Source organism: Eumetopias jubatus, unplaced genomic scaffold (genome assembly GCF_037043125.1).
Source record: "Eumetopias jubatus isolate StellerSeaLion01/CBP00866 unplaced genomic scaffold, mEumJub1_p1.0 scaffold_7, whole genome shotgun sequence".
Taxonomy (NCBI): domain Eukaryota; kingdom Metazoa; phylum Chordata; class Mammalia; order Carnivora; family Otariidae; genus Eumetopias; species Eumetopias jubatus.
Window position 1 is genome coordinate 106,860,049 of NW_028274813.1, and position 17,504 is coordinate 106,877,552.

Genomic DNA, 17,504 nt, shown 5'->3' on the forward strand with positions numbered 1-17,504 from the left:
AATGTGACCCAATACCTGGCAGTAAACAAGTTTATTCATTTATCCGCAAAATACATACTGAATGTATACAGGGAGGGGCGCCTGGGTGGCTCAGTCGGTTAAGTGTCGGACTCTTGACTTTGGCTCAGGTCACGATCTCAGGGTCCTGGGATCGAGCCCTGCATGGGGTTCCCCGCTCAGCGGGGAGTCTGCTTTTCTCCCTCTTTCCCCTGCCCCTTCCCCTGCTGTCTCTCTCAAATAAATAAATAAATAAATAAATAAATAAATAAATAAATATTTAAAAAGGGGGAAAAAAAAAAAGAAAACATATAGAAAGTGGGACCTGTGCTCGGGACTCGGGGCGACACAGGCGCTTTATTCATGGATGATACCATTCGTTGGCTCTATAAATTACAGCTATTCAGAGTAATAGTAGTACCACTACTGGTAATAACAAACAGAATGTTAGGAAATTCTCCAGCCAGTGAATGAGCCACGCCTGATGGAAGGTGGCCTGGGAAAACCAGGAGATGAGAGAAGGGAACAGGGTGTGAAGAGAAAATACAGGAGTGAGTGTGTGTCGTTTACTATAAATTGTCCTTTGATCTTTCTTTAATGGTTGGCTAGATTTTCCATGTAACTGAATTCAAGAATTCTCTGACCAAAGTGTTCATTCACTGGAAGGATAAGTATACGGGGGTTGCTTTCAGGCGGGAAGGGTTCAGAGGTGAATTTGGCATTGTCTCTGCCCTCAAGAGGCGTACAAGGGAACAAAATATACAAAAGGATCCTATCACAAGGCCGACTCCAAAGAGCCACACATGAAGGATAACAGGGATTCGGAAAGAGGAGCAATAGGCTTGACGGGGAGCTGGCATTTGGTTAGACAAGAGGACACGTGAGAGACAGAAGGAGAGAACGAGCATGACATAGGGAAAGAAGTTTGCGATATGGAGCCTGACGACCTGTTTCCAAACCCTGGCTTACAATTTGCACCTAGAAAAACCAGTTTCTCTGAGCCTCCGTTTTCTCACCTGTCACATGGGGATAATAATACCTCTGCATTGTTGTGATTATTTTGTGCGGTCAAACACACACACACACACACACACACACACACACAGGTTTCCCAGGAAATGTCAGAGCCATGGGACTGAAAAACGCTTCCTTCTGGGGAGCTCACCAGCCAGCTTGTCCCCATGACTGTCCTCACCTTGCAAGGAAAGACAGATTCCATAGGCCTGGGGGCCATGTGGTCCATGATGGTGATTTGTGACCGTGGTGAAGGTGCCACATCCTGCCCTGCTCACTGCTCTACACCCTTCCACTTAATCCATCCAAGATAGAAATGGCACTTCCCCAAATCCCAAACCACTCCCATTTCCAGTCAGAGGAGTTTCAGGAACCCTAGGCTGAGCCCAGCATCTGAGCCAAGGTGGGCCATGAGCCCAGGCTGCCAGAGATGCCAGTGGGCTGAAGTCGGGCTTGGCAGAGACTGGCTAGCCGTTCACCAAGCCCACTGCCTCTTCTTCCTGGGCTCACAGCTAGACTCCATCCTTGGAGTTGGATGAGGCCATGCAACATGGTTCTGATCAATGAAGAGTGACAGAGGGGTGCTCTTTCCAGGCCTGACCATTAAAAGCCTTCCACACTCTTACTGTTGGTCAACTGCCAGTGATCCCATGGCATGACTTTGGAAGCCATTTTAAAGATGCTATGGCCGCCATCAGCCAACATCTCCAATGACTTCATGGACAAGGATGTCCCCACATTCACCACACTTGGACCCAGGCTAGAAGCACCCTAGACTGAAATAAATTTCTTTTCTGTTCACCCATGATATGTTTGGGTCTATTTTTCACAGCAGCAATACCTAACTAATACTTCAGGGTTTGGGTATCTTACCTGAGGAGGATCTAAGCAGGAAGGGCCAAAGAGCAGATCTAAATCAGCATCCTTGGAGGATGTAAGATGTTGCAACCAATGTGCCTCGATACCAAACACAAGATCTGTGGGGGTGTAAATGGAGTTGAGTATTAGGAACTGGGCAAGGTAGGTCAGACGTGGAGGGAGGTAGGTCACGGGGCTGTTGAAAGCAGCACAGTTTTGCACAGCCCGTTATCACAAGTCATGCTGGTTTCAAAGTTGTGGCCACTATTCTTGTACTTGCGCCTGCTTCATGCCTGGCTTGTTCCCCCTGCCCTTGACCCCGCCCCTGCCTCAGGCCCAAGCCCAAGTAACTGGGACCCCATATCATTTTCTTGGGCCCTGGGCCCTGACATATCCACGACACAGCCTGATGGCCCCAGATGTTTTACAGATGAGGAAAAGCAGACCCAGAAAAATGAAGGGACTAATTCATAAAGCCCAAATTGATCTTTCCACCTGGTCTTGGCTAGGGAGCATAGTTTCCAGCAAAATCCTGCCGTTTGAATGTCCTGGCCAGAACCTCCCCCAAAGGACTGCTTTTCTGCCCCCTTCCTCTCCTCTGGCAAGTTAGATTTCCAAGCCTGGCCATTGAGAATTAAAAGGAGCTGGTTTCTTCTGGTCCCAAAGCAAAACAAGCTGGTCAGTTTTCTGTCGGTCCCAAGGCAGCTCCTCACTGCCCCGGAGCCAAGCAGACACTGGCCAGTCTGTGTTCAGGGCTGAGGCTGCAGCACCCACTGGGTGGTAATGACTTCTCGGAGGGAGCTGGCCTCAGCTCAGACCGCTTCGGGTGGGGGGGTGGGGAATGAAGCTGAAGACAAAACTGTGCTTCTCGTAAAGGTCTCGTTCTAAAAATAAAGACCGAGTTAGCCTAGTGAGTGTCTGTAGGGATGCTTGTCTGAGTAGAGGAGTGTATTAGCTAGTCTGGGTTCTCCAAAGGAACAGAATTCATAGGAAATGTGTGTGTGCATATCTCTCTCTAGATATGAATGAACAGGACATATATATGTAATTGTGTGTATATGCTCACACGTGCACACACACACACACAATATTATATATATATAATAAAGAATTGGCTCATGTGGTTATAGAAGCTAAGCAGTCTCATGATCTGCAGGCAGCAAGCTGGAGACCCAGGAGAGCCTATGGTATAATTTCAGCGTGAGTCCAAAAGCCTAAGAACTGGAAGAGCCGATGATGTGAGCTCCTGTCTGTGTCCAAATCTGAAGGCAGAAGACCAATCACCAGCTTAATGGCAAGCACAAAGAGCAAATTCTCATGTACCCTGCCCTTTTGTTCTATTCAGGCTTTCAGTGGATTGGATGAGATCCACTCACATTGGGGAGCACAATCTGCTTTATTTAGTCTACTGATTCAAATGTTCATCTCATCTGAAAACACCCATACAGACACACACAGAATAACGTTTAACCAAATATCTGGGCACCCCATGGCCCTGTCAAGTTGACACATAAAATTAACATCACAAGAAGGGATAGAGCCCTGCAGAAGTTCCTGAGTAGGGGAGCCAGACTAAGAGTGCCAAGCAAGCCTTCTCCTAACAAGATCTGCATCCCAGTAAGATCAAAGCTTTCAGCTTTTGATAAACCCATTAGGACAAGGAAGGTCCTGAGGACTGAAACTAGTCTCAAATCTAGTTAAATAATAAAGACAATTTATTGTTTTATGTACCTGAAAATTTCAAAAGTGTGGGCTTCAGGCAAGGCTTGATCCAGTGGCTCAACAGTATCACAGGGATCCAGTTTCTTTCTGGTCTGTCTTTTTTGCCCTCCATGGACACACTGGGTTGTCAGAATTAGCAGGAAAAAATGACAGGATGTCTAGTTAAGTTTCAAATTAACAATGAATACTTTCCTTTAGTATAGATATGTCTCCCGCAATATTTGGGACATATTTAACTGAAAAATTATTTGTTTATCTGAAATTCAGATTTCAGAAGGTGTCTTGTATTTTATCTGACAACCCTATGCTAAGACTAAATCTCGCTTTTCCTCTCTCTCACTCTTCCTCCCTCTCTCTTGTTCACGTTCTCTTTTGCTGTGTTTGGTAGCACCTAGATGAAAGAGTATAGTACTTCTCCAGAGCCTCAAGCAAACACCTCTTTGTATCTTCTTGGCTTGAAATGCCTATTTCTGAAGCAGTTTCTGTGACTGTGGAATAAAATGAACTGATTGACTTGGTGAGGAGGCTATGGACCTTTTAAGAAAGCAGAAGAAGGAGAATAGATGTTTGAGGGCATCCAGTAGATATCTACTATGGTGGACTTTCCAGTATCAGTCACAGAATCCAAGCTCCTCAAGGTTGGATGGCACCTAATGATGACTTAGTCCAACCTGTAACACGATGCCTGAATTCCCCTTACATTTTCCGTCTTTATGTTCATATCTCTACTGACAGGGAGCTTCTCTCCTCCAACAAGCCCTTTCCATCTTAGGTTAGCCCTGACTGTTGGAAATTTGTAGCTGGAATCTTTTTCCTTGTATCTCCCACCCACTGGTACCACTGTAGAGGTATCTACAGGGCAGTTTTCTAAATCAGCTCTGGATTAATGAGCACCTACTCCACTCTAAGTGCTGGCCTATGTGATCTTTCATAGTTCATCTCATTTCATTCTCCCAACACCCTGGTGAAATAAGCCAGTCCCTTTCGATGGATGCAAAGACTAGGGAATTAAGTCACTTGCCCTAATTACACAGCTAGTGACAGAGCTGGATTTGAGCATATGCAAGTTCTGATGTCCCACCCACCTGCCCCTCTACCATGATGAGAAACCGGCCATCTTTCAAATATCCGATGACAGTGTCCTCGTTCCCTTGCTAGCTAGGGACCTTGTTCTTCAGTCTTTAAAGTTGATGTCCCAGATGGGACATGCTGCTCAGATGTGGTCAAGGGTAAAAGAAATGGGAAGGAGAAGCAATCGGTCCAGAGAGCCTTGTATACAAACCACTCATCAGTTGATTTCATTCACTTACCCACAGAAGCTGAGCACCTGGTGTGTGCAGATACCATGTGAGGCATTGTGGGGAGGAAAGATCATCTGTAGCTCATGGCCCAGAAGGGGAAACAGAGAGAAGACAAATAATTACAGTAAAATGTGACGTAGATATGTTTGAATAGCAACATGAATAGAATGCCATGAGTCTAGTGATGGGGAAGTCAAGGGGAAAAGGGCACTCCAGGCAGGAGGAACAACCCAGGGAAAGCACAGCGTGGTGAGTTCCCAAATTCAGGCAGGGGACTGAAGGAATGCCTGGATGTGAAGATACTTGGTTGTATCGTTGTATACGTTGCACCATGCACACGTACCGTTGTATACGTTGTACCATGCACGTGTACCAGTGGGACTGCCTTGACAGGGAGGATCTTTGCTTCCCAAGGCACCCCTGGCCTGGGCCTGCCTTCTTGGATCCCCATATTGTTTCTATTGCAAACTCTTTCTCCATACATTGCAATCAATTCGTGCTTCATTCCCACATAGGAAACTGTTTTGTGGCATTTGAAAACACCATAAATGGGCAAAGGACACAGGCCGGTTAACACAAAAAGGAATTTGGTTAGTAAACAGGCATGAGGAAACAGTCAACCTGGCCAGTAGTCAAAGAAATGCAAATTAAAACAACTGAGGTGCACATTTCCACCTGTTAAATTAGCAGCCATAACAAAAAGGTTTAGATGATTATATTCCATTCCAGTGAGGTCTGGGGAAAAGTAATAGCTCTGATATTGTTGGAAGCAGGACCAGCCATATGATCTGCAGGCCTGGTATAAACTGAAAATGTGGGGTCTCTTGTTCAAAAATTATTCATAATTTCAGGACCACAGCAGCAGAGCATTAATCAAATGCTGGGCTCTTCTAAGTCCTCCTTGGAGGTTGTATAAATGGGTACAGCCCTGTTACAAGAAAGGAGGTGTTCCTTCTCCCACCCAAAGCCAACCCCTCCACCAGTGTTTCGGACCTTATCCCCTCCCACCTACTCAGGGACTGGGTTATCAATGGTCAGTTCTCTCTTGACATTTACCCACTTGCTCTCAACCTGAGTTTTCCCATTGGCATTCAACCTACACACAAGTCCTCCTTTCTGGAAAGAAATACAAAACTGAAAGCCCTCCCTCAAGCTCTCACTCCGCTTCTTCCGGCTGTCCTCCTACACCCCTGTCTCAGCCACCCTTCTGGAAGGGGTTGTATAGACATGCCATCCCCCTGTCTTTATGTCCTAGCCATTTCTCCCTTCTGCTTGTCGCCATCATTAAAGGTCTTGCCAAGGTCCACCATTGATCTGAACCCATTTTCTGGGACTTCCTGGCAGCACTTGACACTGGTGACCCCTCTCTCCTTCCTGTAATGTTCTTCCCTTGGCTTCTGTGACATCATGTCCTCCTGGTTTCCCTCCCATATCTCTTTCAGTCTTCTTGGCCGGTCCACCTGGCCATGAAAGTGGGAGTTCCTCACTCACTTGATCTAGACCACATTCACCCTCAATCTTTCCCCTTTGGCAAGCTCGTCCACCCCTGTGGCTTTCGTCCCTATCCATACGTGGCCAATTCATAAGTTCATGGCTCTGACCCAAACTCTGGTCTGGTTTTCAGACCCGCGGTCCCACCGCCAATTGATAGCTCCTCTTGCCAATCTCACAGACACCCTGCACTCCTTGTGTACAGCACCCTACCCCAGTTCTGGTCCACTTCCATCGTTCCCTGTGTCTGTGATCGGCACCACATTCTTCCTGTTCCTCACACCAGAAATCTAGCTGTTGTTCTTATTTCCTTCTCCTTCCTCTTCCCCCACACATCTTAAGTCAGATCTACGACTAAGTCTTGTCAATTTTACCTCCTCAATATTTCCTGCTTGTGCCCACTTCTCTCCATTTCTATTCCCACTCTCTTCATCTAAGCAACTACCATCTTCCGTCTCAACCACTGCAACAGCTGCCCGTTGGTACCCCATCTCCCTGCTCAAACTCCCTGCCGTCATGGACTGCAGCCAGAGTGAGTATTTCGAAGCACATATCCAGTTCAAGATGGTCCCACTGCTCTCGGAATAAAGACCAACGCCTTTGCAGGGCCCACAGGCCCTGCCTGGGTCTTGCCCCTGGCGCCACCAGCTTGTTGAGCTCCAGCTATTGTGGTCTTCTTAACTCAGCCAAAACCCATTCGTACGTGCCGTTTCCTCTGTCCAGAATGCTATTCTTTCCTCCCCTTTGGTTTAATTAGCTCCTAGTCATCCCTAAGTCCTTAGCTCAATCACTTTTTCCTTAGGAAATCCTTCCATTAACCACCAGCCAAAGTAGGGTTCCACCATGAAATACTTTTACAGCCCCATGCCTGTCTCCTTAGTAATGCTTAGCATGGCTATAATTTTATCCATCTGTGTGATGACCTGATTGAGTCTGTCTCCCCAGCTAGGTGTAGGGCTTATGAATGCAGACTGTATATTCTTCCTCACCATTGTGATCCTAATACTTAATCAATGTCTGGCAAGAAGAAAGTGCTCAATAAATATTTGCTGAATAAATGAATGGAAATCCATTTAGCAGTATATTTTGAGAGCTATGGAAGTGTTCATATGTTTTGATCCAATAATCCCACTTCTAGGAATTTATCCCAAGGAAGTAATCCAAAAAAAAAAAAAAAAGAAAGAAAGAAAATGTTTTATACATGAAGATGTTAACTACATTTTTTCTAGTAGGATATTTTTTTTAAAACCTATAGATGTCCAGCAATAGGGGACATATTAAAGAGTGGTAGACCCACAAAGTAAACAACACGGTCATTTAAAAGTCATTGTGAAGACTAAGTAGCAACATGGAAAATAGTTTATAGTATTACAATTGTTTTTCAAAAGCCAAATGCAAAACTGGAGTTTTACAACTATGAGAAATGTTTTATGCATGCAGACAAGTACCAGATGGGAAGAAGGAAAAATACATGAGTTGATTTGTCAAGAAAAAGTGGATCATGATTGAATTTTCCATTTCATTGTGATTTCTCTTAGTGTAGTTATATTGGTTTTGCTCACATTATACTTTAATGTATTCTGTGAGTTTCAGCTAGCAATCATAGGTTGGAGAAAATCGCCATGTTAAGCTAAGGATCCATCGGAGCACAAATGCCTAATAAATAATGTTACTTTGGAAGGACCTCATTAACTACTTGTGAAATAGACTTCATGATAATTAGACTCATGTGTATAATATTTCATGAACATTCATGTACATGTCTTTTTCTGGACATGTTTTTATTTCCTTTGGGTAAGCACCTAGGAATGGCATAGCTGGACTATATGGTAGGTGTATGTTAAACACTTCACTGTGAACCAGTTTTATCTATTTTTAAAATTATTTAAAAATTTTTTATTTATTATTTTTTGAAAGATTTATTTGTTTCTTTGAGAGAGAAAGAGAGACAGCGAATGCTGGGGGAGGAGCAGAGAGGGAGGGAGAGAGAGTCTTAAGCAGACTCTATGCTGAACATGGAGCCCCACACGGGCTTGATCTCACGACCCAAGATCGTGACTTGAGCTGAAACCAAAAGTTGGACACCACCCAGGTGCCCCTAAAATTATTTTATTTTTAAATAATGATTGTTTACAGTGAATGCATACATCATGATGTTCTTATATGTATATGTTTGTGACTCTATATGTAGATACATACACACACATAAGCACACGGAATGATTACTATAGTCAAGATAGTTCATATATCATCTCTTTACATAGTTACCTTTTTTAAGCGTGGTGAGAGACCTAAAATCTACTCTTAGCAATGCAGTATTCCAGTATTTAATACAGTATGATTGACTATAGTCACCATGCTCTACATTAGATCTCTGGACTTATTCATTCTATCTAACTGCTACTTTGTGTGCCTTGATCAACATCTCCCCATTTTCCCTCCTCCCTGCCCATGGTAACCAGACTTCTACCCTTCCACCCTCTGCTTCTGCATATTTCACTTTGTTAGATTTCACACATAAATGAGACTGCGCAGTACTTGTCTTTCAGTGCTTGGCTTTTTCATATAGCATAATGTCCTCCAGGTTCATCCACATTGTCACAAATAACAGGATTTCCTTTTTTTTTTAAAGGCTGAATAATATTCCATTGTGTATGTGTGTTTTATATATACATATATATATATATGCGTACGTACATATGTATGCATATATATACATATACACATACACACATATAGATCTCCCCACATAGTTACATTTGTTTGTGTGGTGAGAGAATATATATATATATATATATATATATGACAAACATGCACACCGACTAGGATGGCTGCAGTAAAAGAGATGGACAATAACAAGTGTTGGTGAGAAAGCAGAGAAAGCAGAACTCCCCTGAACTGCTGGTGGGGATGCACCATGGCGCAGCTGCTCTGGAAAACCATCCGGCAGTTCCTCAGAAGGTTAGACACAGAGTTACCCTATGACCCAGCAACTCCCTTCTCAGGTATATACCAGAGAGAAATGAAGGCATATATCCCCATACGGATTTGTACGTGAATGATCCTAGCAGCATTATTCCCCAAAGTGTCAACAACCCAAATGTCTATTAGTGATAGAAAGATAAATGAAATGTGGCGTATCCTTGCGATAAAGCATGATTTGGCAATAAAAAGGAAGTATTGATACATGCTCCAATATGGATGACCCTTGACAACGTTACGTTAAGTGAAAGAATTCAGTCACAGAAGACCATATATTGTATGATTCCATTTATATCTAGTGTCCAGAATAAGCAAATCTATAGGAACAGAAGGTAGATTTGTGGTTGCTTAGGGCTGGGCATTGCGTGGTGGTGGAGGAGAATGGGGAGTGACAGCTAATAGGTATGGGATTTCTGTGGGGGAGGGGGATGAGCCTATTCTATAATTAGATTGTGGTGATGTTTACACATCTATGACTATACTAAAAAACAATGAGTTGCACACTTTAAATGGTGAGTTATATGACAAATGAATTATACCTCAATAAGATTGTTTAAAAAAATCAAATGACCTATATATGTGAGTCTATTCCTGGACTCTTTGTTCTTGACACCAATACCAAACTGTGTTGATTACTGTAACTTTATAGATTTGGAAATTGATGGGTATAATTTCAACATCTTTTTTCTTCAAAATTGTTTGGGCTATTATAGGTCTTCTTTAGAGTTGGCTTGCCATTTCCTACAAAAAAGAATACAGTTATGGTTTGTTCGGAATAGCATTGTGTCTATAGATCAACTTTGGGAGAACTGACACCTTAATAATACTGAGTCTTCTGATCCACAAAAATAATCTCCATTTATTTAAGTCACCTTGAATTTCTATCAGCAATGCTATCTAGTTTTCAGTTTATAAGTGTTGCACATCTTTGTCAAATGTATCCCTAAGGATTTCTTATTTTTGATGACACACAAAGTTTTAAAAGAATTATATCAGCAGAAATACTGCCAGTTTAAGCTGAAAGGGACAGAGATAGTACAAAATGAAAAGAGGCCATTTGGACTCCTCAAATTCTCCTGGCAGGAAGCAGGCTGACAAAACTACTCAGCTGCAGATAAATGTGCTTCTCTTTTCATTAAACCATATTTTTGGGTTTTTAAAAAATTTTAATTCCCAATCACTCATTGGTAATTATGAAAGTTTAAGTGATTATCAAAAATATTAACCTTGTATTCTGTGAATTTCCTAAATTCGCTTATTTGTTCTAGTAGCTTTTTTGTAGATTCCTTATAATTTTCTGCCCAGATGACTGTGTCATCTGCAAATGAACAATTTCAATTCTTCCCTTCCAATATGAGTGCATTTTATTTCTTTTTCTTGCTTTGTCGTATTGGCTAGAAACTCCACTGTGATGTTGAATAGAAGTAGTTAGCATACACATCCATGTCCTATTCTAGGTCTTAGGGGAACACATTCAATGTTTTAGCATTATAAGACCATTGGTAGCCAGTCTCCAAGAAGGCTCCTCTGATCCTCACTTAACTGGTGTCCATGTCCTTGCTAGTCTTTGTGTATCTGGATTGGTCTGTATGACCAATAAAATAATGAGGAAGTGGTAGTGTGTGAATTCAGAGACTAGACAATAAAAAGCCACTGTGGCTTCCATCTTGGTTTCTTTCTTTAGAATCACTTGTCTTGGGTGAAGCCAGATAGCATACCAAGCAGCCCTGTGGAAAGGCCCATGTGCCAAGGAACTGTGGCCTACTGACAAGAGCCAGTGAGGAATTGAACCTTTAGCCAACAGCCATATGAAAGACACCATATTAGGAGTGAATTCCCCATCTTCATGACCACGAATCTTCATGACTGCAGCCCTAGACAACAAATAGACCACAACCTCATGGAAGATCCTGAGCTAGAACCACCTAACTAAGCAACTCCAGACTCCTGAACTTCAGAAATCACATGAGATAATAAGTGGCTTTTGTTTAGGTGGATCAGTTTTGTGGTAACTTGTTGCAAAGCAGTAGATAACTGATAATGGTTTCAGTGTCTGGAAGTGGGCCAAGGCCATCAAACAAAAACTCAAAATTTGTGAGTGTTTTTGGAATTGAGCGATGAGCTGGATGGAGATGGGAGGACCTTGAGAAGGCTATTTGTGAGGGCTTACAGGCAAGTGAGGAGCATGTTCTTGGAAATTGGAGGAAGGGGGATTCTTGATTTGTAGTTGGAGAAAGTTTAGCAACACTGCACCTGCAGTTATATGCAAATGAACTGGGTAATTGGGCTGAGGCGACTTCCACCCACACTCTGGAAGGTTTTGCCTGGTTCCCTGCTGCTTATAGTTAAAATGCTAGAGGAGAGACATAAGCTGAAGAAAAATTTTCTTAAAAAAAAAAAAGGAGAGAGGCCTTGGGGTTTTTGAAGATTCCCAGCTCTTCAGATAGCAAACAATGCTAAAATTATGAAATGGCTTCTGAGTGAAGATCAAATGCAGCTATCTCTCAGGAAATCATGGTCTAAAGTTGAAGTCAGAGGAGGGTATGACTGTGACATCCTTTGTCAACACTTCAGAAGGATCAAGGGTGGCGCCTGTAAGTACCAGCCTGCTGCACGCTGTACCTCTCAAGATTTTAAGGGTGTGACTGGCTAGAAATGAGTCACCAAGTGGGACAAGGTTCTGGAGCCAGATTGTTGGATCAGGTGGCACGTGAGAGCAAAAGAGGTGTGTGGAACAGGTAAAAAATTTCTAGGGACTACCACGAGGGAAGAGTTTGTGGCTGAGAACACGCACGCTGGTCTAAATCCCAGTTCTGCCACTTGCTGGCAACGTGACCTTGGGCGAGATACTTCGTCCCTCAGTTTCCTCGGCAGTAAGACGGGGATCACAGGACATGCGTTATGGAGCTGTTGTGAGGGTTTAAATGGCTTAATACCTATGAGCACCTGGAACAACGCCTGATATACAGACTGTGGTAAAGAAGGGATAGTCACTGTTATCATTTGGGAAGGTGAAGTGAAAAAGCCTGTATTTCTTATAGTGAAGCTGGAGGTGGCCTATGCGGTACTTTGGGCAACAAAAGGAACCATGGCCTTGATATGTTGTCACAGGCTACAGAGGCTGCCACAGGCTATCTAGACATAACGGTAACCCAGGGGCAAATGGGAGACTAGGTCCTACAGCTGTTAATTTGCAAGTGGCAAACAAGTGTCAGGGACAAAGGGCTCAGAATTGAAAGGGGGAGGGAGGCTGCTATGCTCTGAGAACACTCAGAATCAGATAATCAGAGCTAGAAGGGGTTTTATGAGTTCATCCGATGTCATGACTTTTGTCAGAGGAAGAAGCTCAGAGGGGAAGAAACACAGCCAAGTAGTGCAGAGCCGGACCTATTACTAGAGGAAAACCCACAGTCTCCTGGTGCCTACAGCCCAAAAGTGGGCCTCAGCGCCACCTGCTTCTCTGTACTGGTCTGGGCAAGGCCTGGTCAAAAACGGTTGCTCCTCGCTGTCCAAGAAGGGCTGAAATAATCATAAATGTTCATATACTTTCTTATACTTTTAGCTAACATTTATTAAGCAGTTATGCCTTAGTCACAATTATATTGGGATAAGCCAGTTTAAGACAACCAGAGTGACAATTTCATATAGATCAGCCTACTACATTTCTTTAATCATGATAAAACTCAATGAAGTAGATACTTCCTATCCCCATTTTACAGATAAGGAGACTGAGACATAGAGATATTGACTTACCCAAATTCACATAGCTGGTAAGGGATGGAGCCAGTTTACAAATCCCCGGGGTCTGATTCTGGAGCCCATGCTTGTGAACCCCTTCTTTAGGCACCAACAGTCTCGGGGCCGGCCCTGGCACCTGACCCCCAGAGTCAGGGAACCAGCTTCCGGCAGGGAATTAGGTCAACCTCAACCTCCTGGGGCCTTATCAGAAAGAGTGCCTGCAGGAACAGGCCTGTGATCTCAGACTGGCGGGGCTTCAGGAGACAATGGGCCAACCTGGGAGCACCAGGCATCTCAGCCTTTGAGACAATGTGCTTCTCCAAACACCAGCCACCAGCATAACAAACACCATGGACTTCCACAGCACTGAAGTCTAAATATTGAAATGGAGCTTCCGTGCCTCGCCACGCGCGGGGAGATCGCAGTTGAAAGGAGGCAGCTGCTGCTATTGTCTGGATTCCCCAGAGGGAAGATCTGAGGCTGTTTCTCTAGTTCTGCAATACTTCCGCCGCCTCTCTCTCTCGAGCCCCGCACACACACCGCCCTCCCCCCCCCGCCCCGGTCTGAAGGAGGGTTTGTTTGATGTGAGCCAGACTGGGGGACCTCCAACACCCCACTGTGATCTTTGCTGGTCTGTAGCAAAACAAGAAAATAAGGACTACGTGGGGAGTTTTCCCTAAAGCTAAAAGTATTCCATGTCAGGAATCCCATTTCTGAGCTACAGCTTCCTCTTCACGGCTCATGGGCGTTACTCCATCCTCCTCTCTGTGCTGACACTCTTCCTCTTCTCATGCACACTCTGCATTGCCCAAGAGCCGAAGAGTGGTTTCTCCAGAACCAGCTCTGTTTCATGACTTTTTAGTCTGTTTCCACTGCTGACTTCTCCATGCTCTTAATATTTCTTTGCTCACATTCTCTCAAGGGAATCTGCTTGACCCAACGTGCCTCTTTTACCCTACGCCATCTGACACGTTGCTGGCCAGCCAGCTAGCCAGCCAGCCAGATGGTCACCCCTGGTTCAATCAGGGGCTGGGGCCCAAAACACGGTTGCCCTTTGAGCAGGTGGCAATAGCAGGCCAGTTCCCCCTTGGAAGGGATTGACATGGCTGCACAAAAGTCCAATTTGTTGGTTGTGTTTTTTTTTAAAGATTTTATTTATTTATTTGCCAGAGAGAGAGAGCACAAGCAGGGGGAGCGGCAGGCAGAGGGAGAAGCAGGCTCCCAGCCGAGCAGGGAGTCCGATGCGGGGCTTGATCCCAGGACCCTGGGATCCTGACCTGAGCTGAAGGCAGACGCTTAGCGACTGAGCCACCCAGGTGTCCCAGAAGTCCAATTTGGATTTGTATTTCTCAGCTTTGGAAGGTGTCCAGTCACAGCTCAGAAAGGTCCACCGGAAACACAAGGGATGCCAAATCAGGTCAAGCTGCGGGGAAGGTAGCCAAGGGGCAGACTCACACCAACTGGGCAGGATTCAGCCCAACGGGGTGGTTGCTGAGGCAGAGAGGAAGACACACATTGAACCATATTTGGGGAGAAAATCAGTAAGGCTTCGTGAAAAATTGGAAATACGGAATGAACAAGAGGGAGGATGCATGGTGGCCTTGCTCACTGAGAAGGAACACAACAGGTGTGGGAGATGAAGGAGAAATGGGCAGTTCCTCCTGACGTGTGAACACGAGACAGCCCGTACATGCACCCACAGCAAGGTGGCTGTGCAAGTGTGAAGTGCGGGGAAGAAGTCTGGGTAGGAAGGACAGATGGCAGAGTCATTGCTGGGGGAAGCCGGGGAGTGGATGACTTCACCTGGGAGAAGTGGCCTGCACAACTGACACATGACACATGCTTACGGGGTGTGCGAGGGGACGAATGGGCACATGCATGAATGGCCTGGCCAAGACTCGGGATTCGCCCGTGTTTCACTCCTTCCCAAGTGATGCAGCCACTCACTGAGCCCCTATACGATATAAAGAACAGGATGGTGGATGGAAGGAATATGGATTTTGAAGGCAACACTGAGCTCAACTGCAGGGTCTACAAGTTAGTAGCTGTGTGCCTTTGGGCTTTGCCCTTAACCTCTTGCAGCCTTAGCTTCCTCCTCTCAAAACTGGTGTAATGGCCCTTCCCTCATTAGGCTACAGTGGATACTACACAAGAGAGCAAGAACAGAAGTTCAAGCACAGGAGTTGGTATGCATCGCAGGCACTAAAGAGCAGTTAGACTCCGTCCTCCTCCCGAAACGAACTTTGAGATACTGCAGGGCATTTGGGGTAAGAGCATAAGAGAGATTCGGAAGATGTCATCCCTGTAGCCCACGGGCTCTCAGAAGGACCCGCTGATTGTGTAAATCATCTCATCTGGAGCTAACATCAAGAGTCTAACTTCAAGGCCAGGATCAAGCAGTTCTCTGGCACTCCACCCCACCCCCTGCACAGGCCCTCTGTGACAGTCATGTGGTCTCACTCCCCAGTGGGTGCCTCCCTCTTGCAGGACTCCCATGGGCCCCAAGGGTGTGCCCACCCACGGCTCCGTCCCCCAGGGAACCTTCCTTCCACTGCCTGCAGCCATCCAGCTGCTACATTCCAACCCGAGGCCCCAGTTTCCAAGTCGTGAAACCATCTCATGCACCAAGAGTGCCCATTCTGGCCCATGGACCAGTGCTGCATAGATAGAAAATGCACAGGAAAGAGTGTTAGCTTCATTTAACATCCAACATTCAATACCTGAACACAAGTTTCCTTCAAGCCAAAAGTGTTCTTCAAAGAAGGTTCTAGAACCCTGTTGAGAGAAATAAAGGAAGGCAAAAATAAATGGACAGCCCATCCACTCCAGGCAAGAGGATCATAAACAGCAAAGCCAACATTTCTCCTTGAATTCTATATAGCTTTAATGCACCACCTATTAAGGATCCCAAGGGATACATAATAAGAACTTGGTAAATGAATAGTGATGTTCAGTTACCAGATTTAATAGTTAAAAAGACTACAGCTTCCCTTTTAAAGGGTATGATAGTAAATTTACCCTACCAGATTTCCTAACATATTACAAAGTGACAATTATCCAAACCATATGGCAACAATGGGGGAAAATTAGTGGAAGCAATGAAATGATCCAAAATCAATCCAATAAGTAGTAAAAGTTCAAGTAATCCAACAATGAAGAAAGGAATTACTATATAATAAATATTTGGGAGAGAATCATAATGAATACAGAGAAGAGTTACACCGTATACTGTTTTCTGTAATAAATGGCAGATGAGATTTTGTGCATCTCTGAAAAACCATTAAACAACCTCAAGAATCTACAATTCCATGGTTATCACATTGGAAAAGAATCCATTACCAGAAACTGAAAAGATTTTCAAGTTAAAGAATAGGAGATTTTTGTTGAATAAAACACAGGATAATCACAAGAGGAAAATAACAGCCTGGAAAAAAATAAACCACTGATACATCGAAAATATATTAAATTTTGCTTTTTCACAAAAAGCTAAAATCAGTGCCCAGATTCCACTCAGAAAGCAGCAAAAGAGATGAACAGACAGTTTATACAGGAAGTACAGATGGTAGATCAAAATGTGAAAAAGTACATAACTCCACCAGAAATGAGAAAAATGCAAACAAACCAGCTTTAAGGTATCAGCACACGCTTCTCAAACTAGTCAAAATAAAAGAGCAAAACACTGTGTTGGTAGAGCTGAGGGAAGCAGGCGGGAGAGTTCAGGGAGGTTCAGAGCAGGGACGTGGGAGCCAGATGGCCAGATTAAATGCTAGCTTTACCACGTACCCAGCAAGTGACTTAACCTCTGTGCCTTGGTTTCCTTGTCTACCAAATGAGATTTAGATCTAGATGATAGATAGATAGATAGATAGATAGATAGATAGATAGAGAGATAGATAGATAGATGGATGTGCTTGGAACAGTGCCTAGTACATAGCAAGTGCTATATAAGTGTCAGCTATTATTTTTGGGGGTGGGGAAGGGACTTCCCCATCATTTTCTCTCAATTGTAGTAGAAAGGGCATGGACTTTGGAGCCAAAAGATCATTCATTCAACAGATATTTACCCAAGGCCAGATCCAGGTGCAAATCCCAGCTCTGGTAATTATTAGTGAGGTAATCTTGTGAAAATTACTTAGCAATACTGAATCTCAGCTTTCTCCATCTGAAAAATAGAAAAACACAACCTAAAATGGTTTAGTCTGGTTTGCGGTGTGATGAGATGCCACACAACAAAGTAGCTGGGATGGGGTCTGGCATGCGGAAGTCCTAAATACATCTTAGATTCCTCACTTCTACTCCTAGAACTTCAACCCAACTCAAGCACACACCCTGTATCTGAGGTCATAGCATTTGCTCCCAGTGGCCTGCCAGCTTGACCAGATTCAGATCCTTAGATGGCCC

At 44.3% G+C, this 17,504-nt stretch overlaps 1 long non-coding RNA gene across 1 annotated transcript; it reads right to left on the reverse strand.

The window, feature by feature from the left end:
* Positions 1-1,145: 1,145 nt before the first annotated feature.
* LOC114206523 (uncharacterized) lies at positions 1,146-13,357 on the reverse strand. The gene is made up of 3 exons (XR_003608666.1): positions 13,119-13,357; positions 3,601-3,710; positions 1,146-1,988 (listed from the first exon to the last, which is right to left on the reverse strand). It is a non-coding gene; the product is annotated as an uncharacterized LOC114206523 (long non-coding RNA).
* Positions 13,358-17,504: the final 4,147 nt, after the last annotated feature.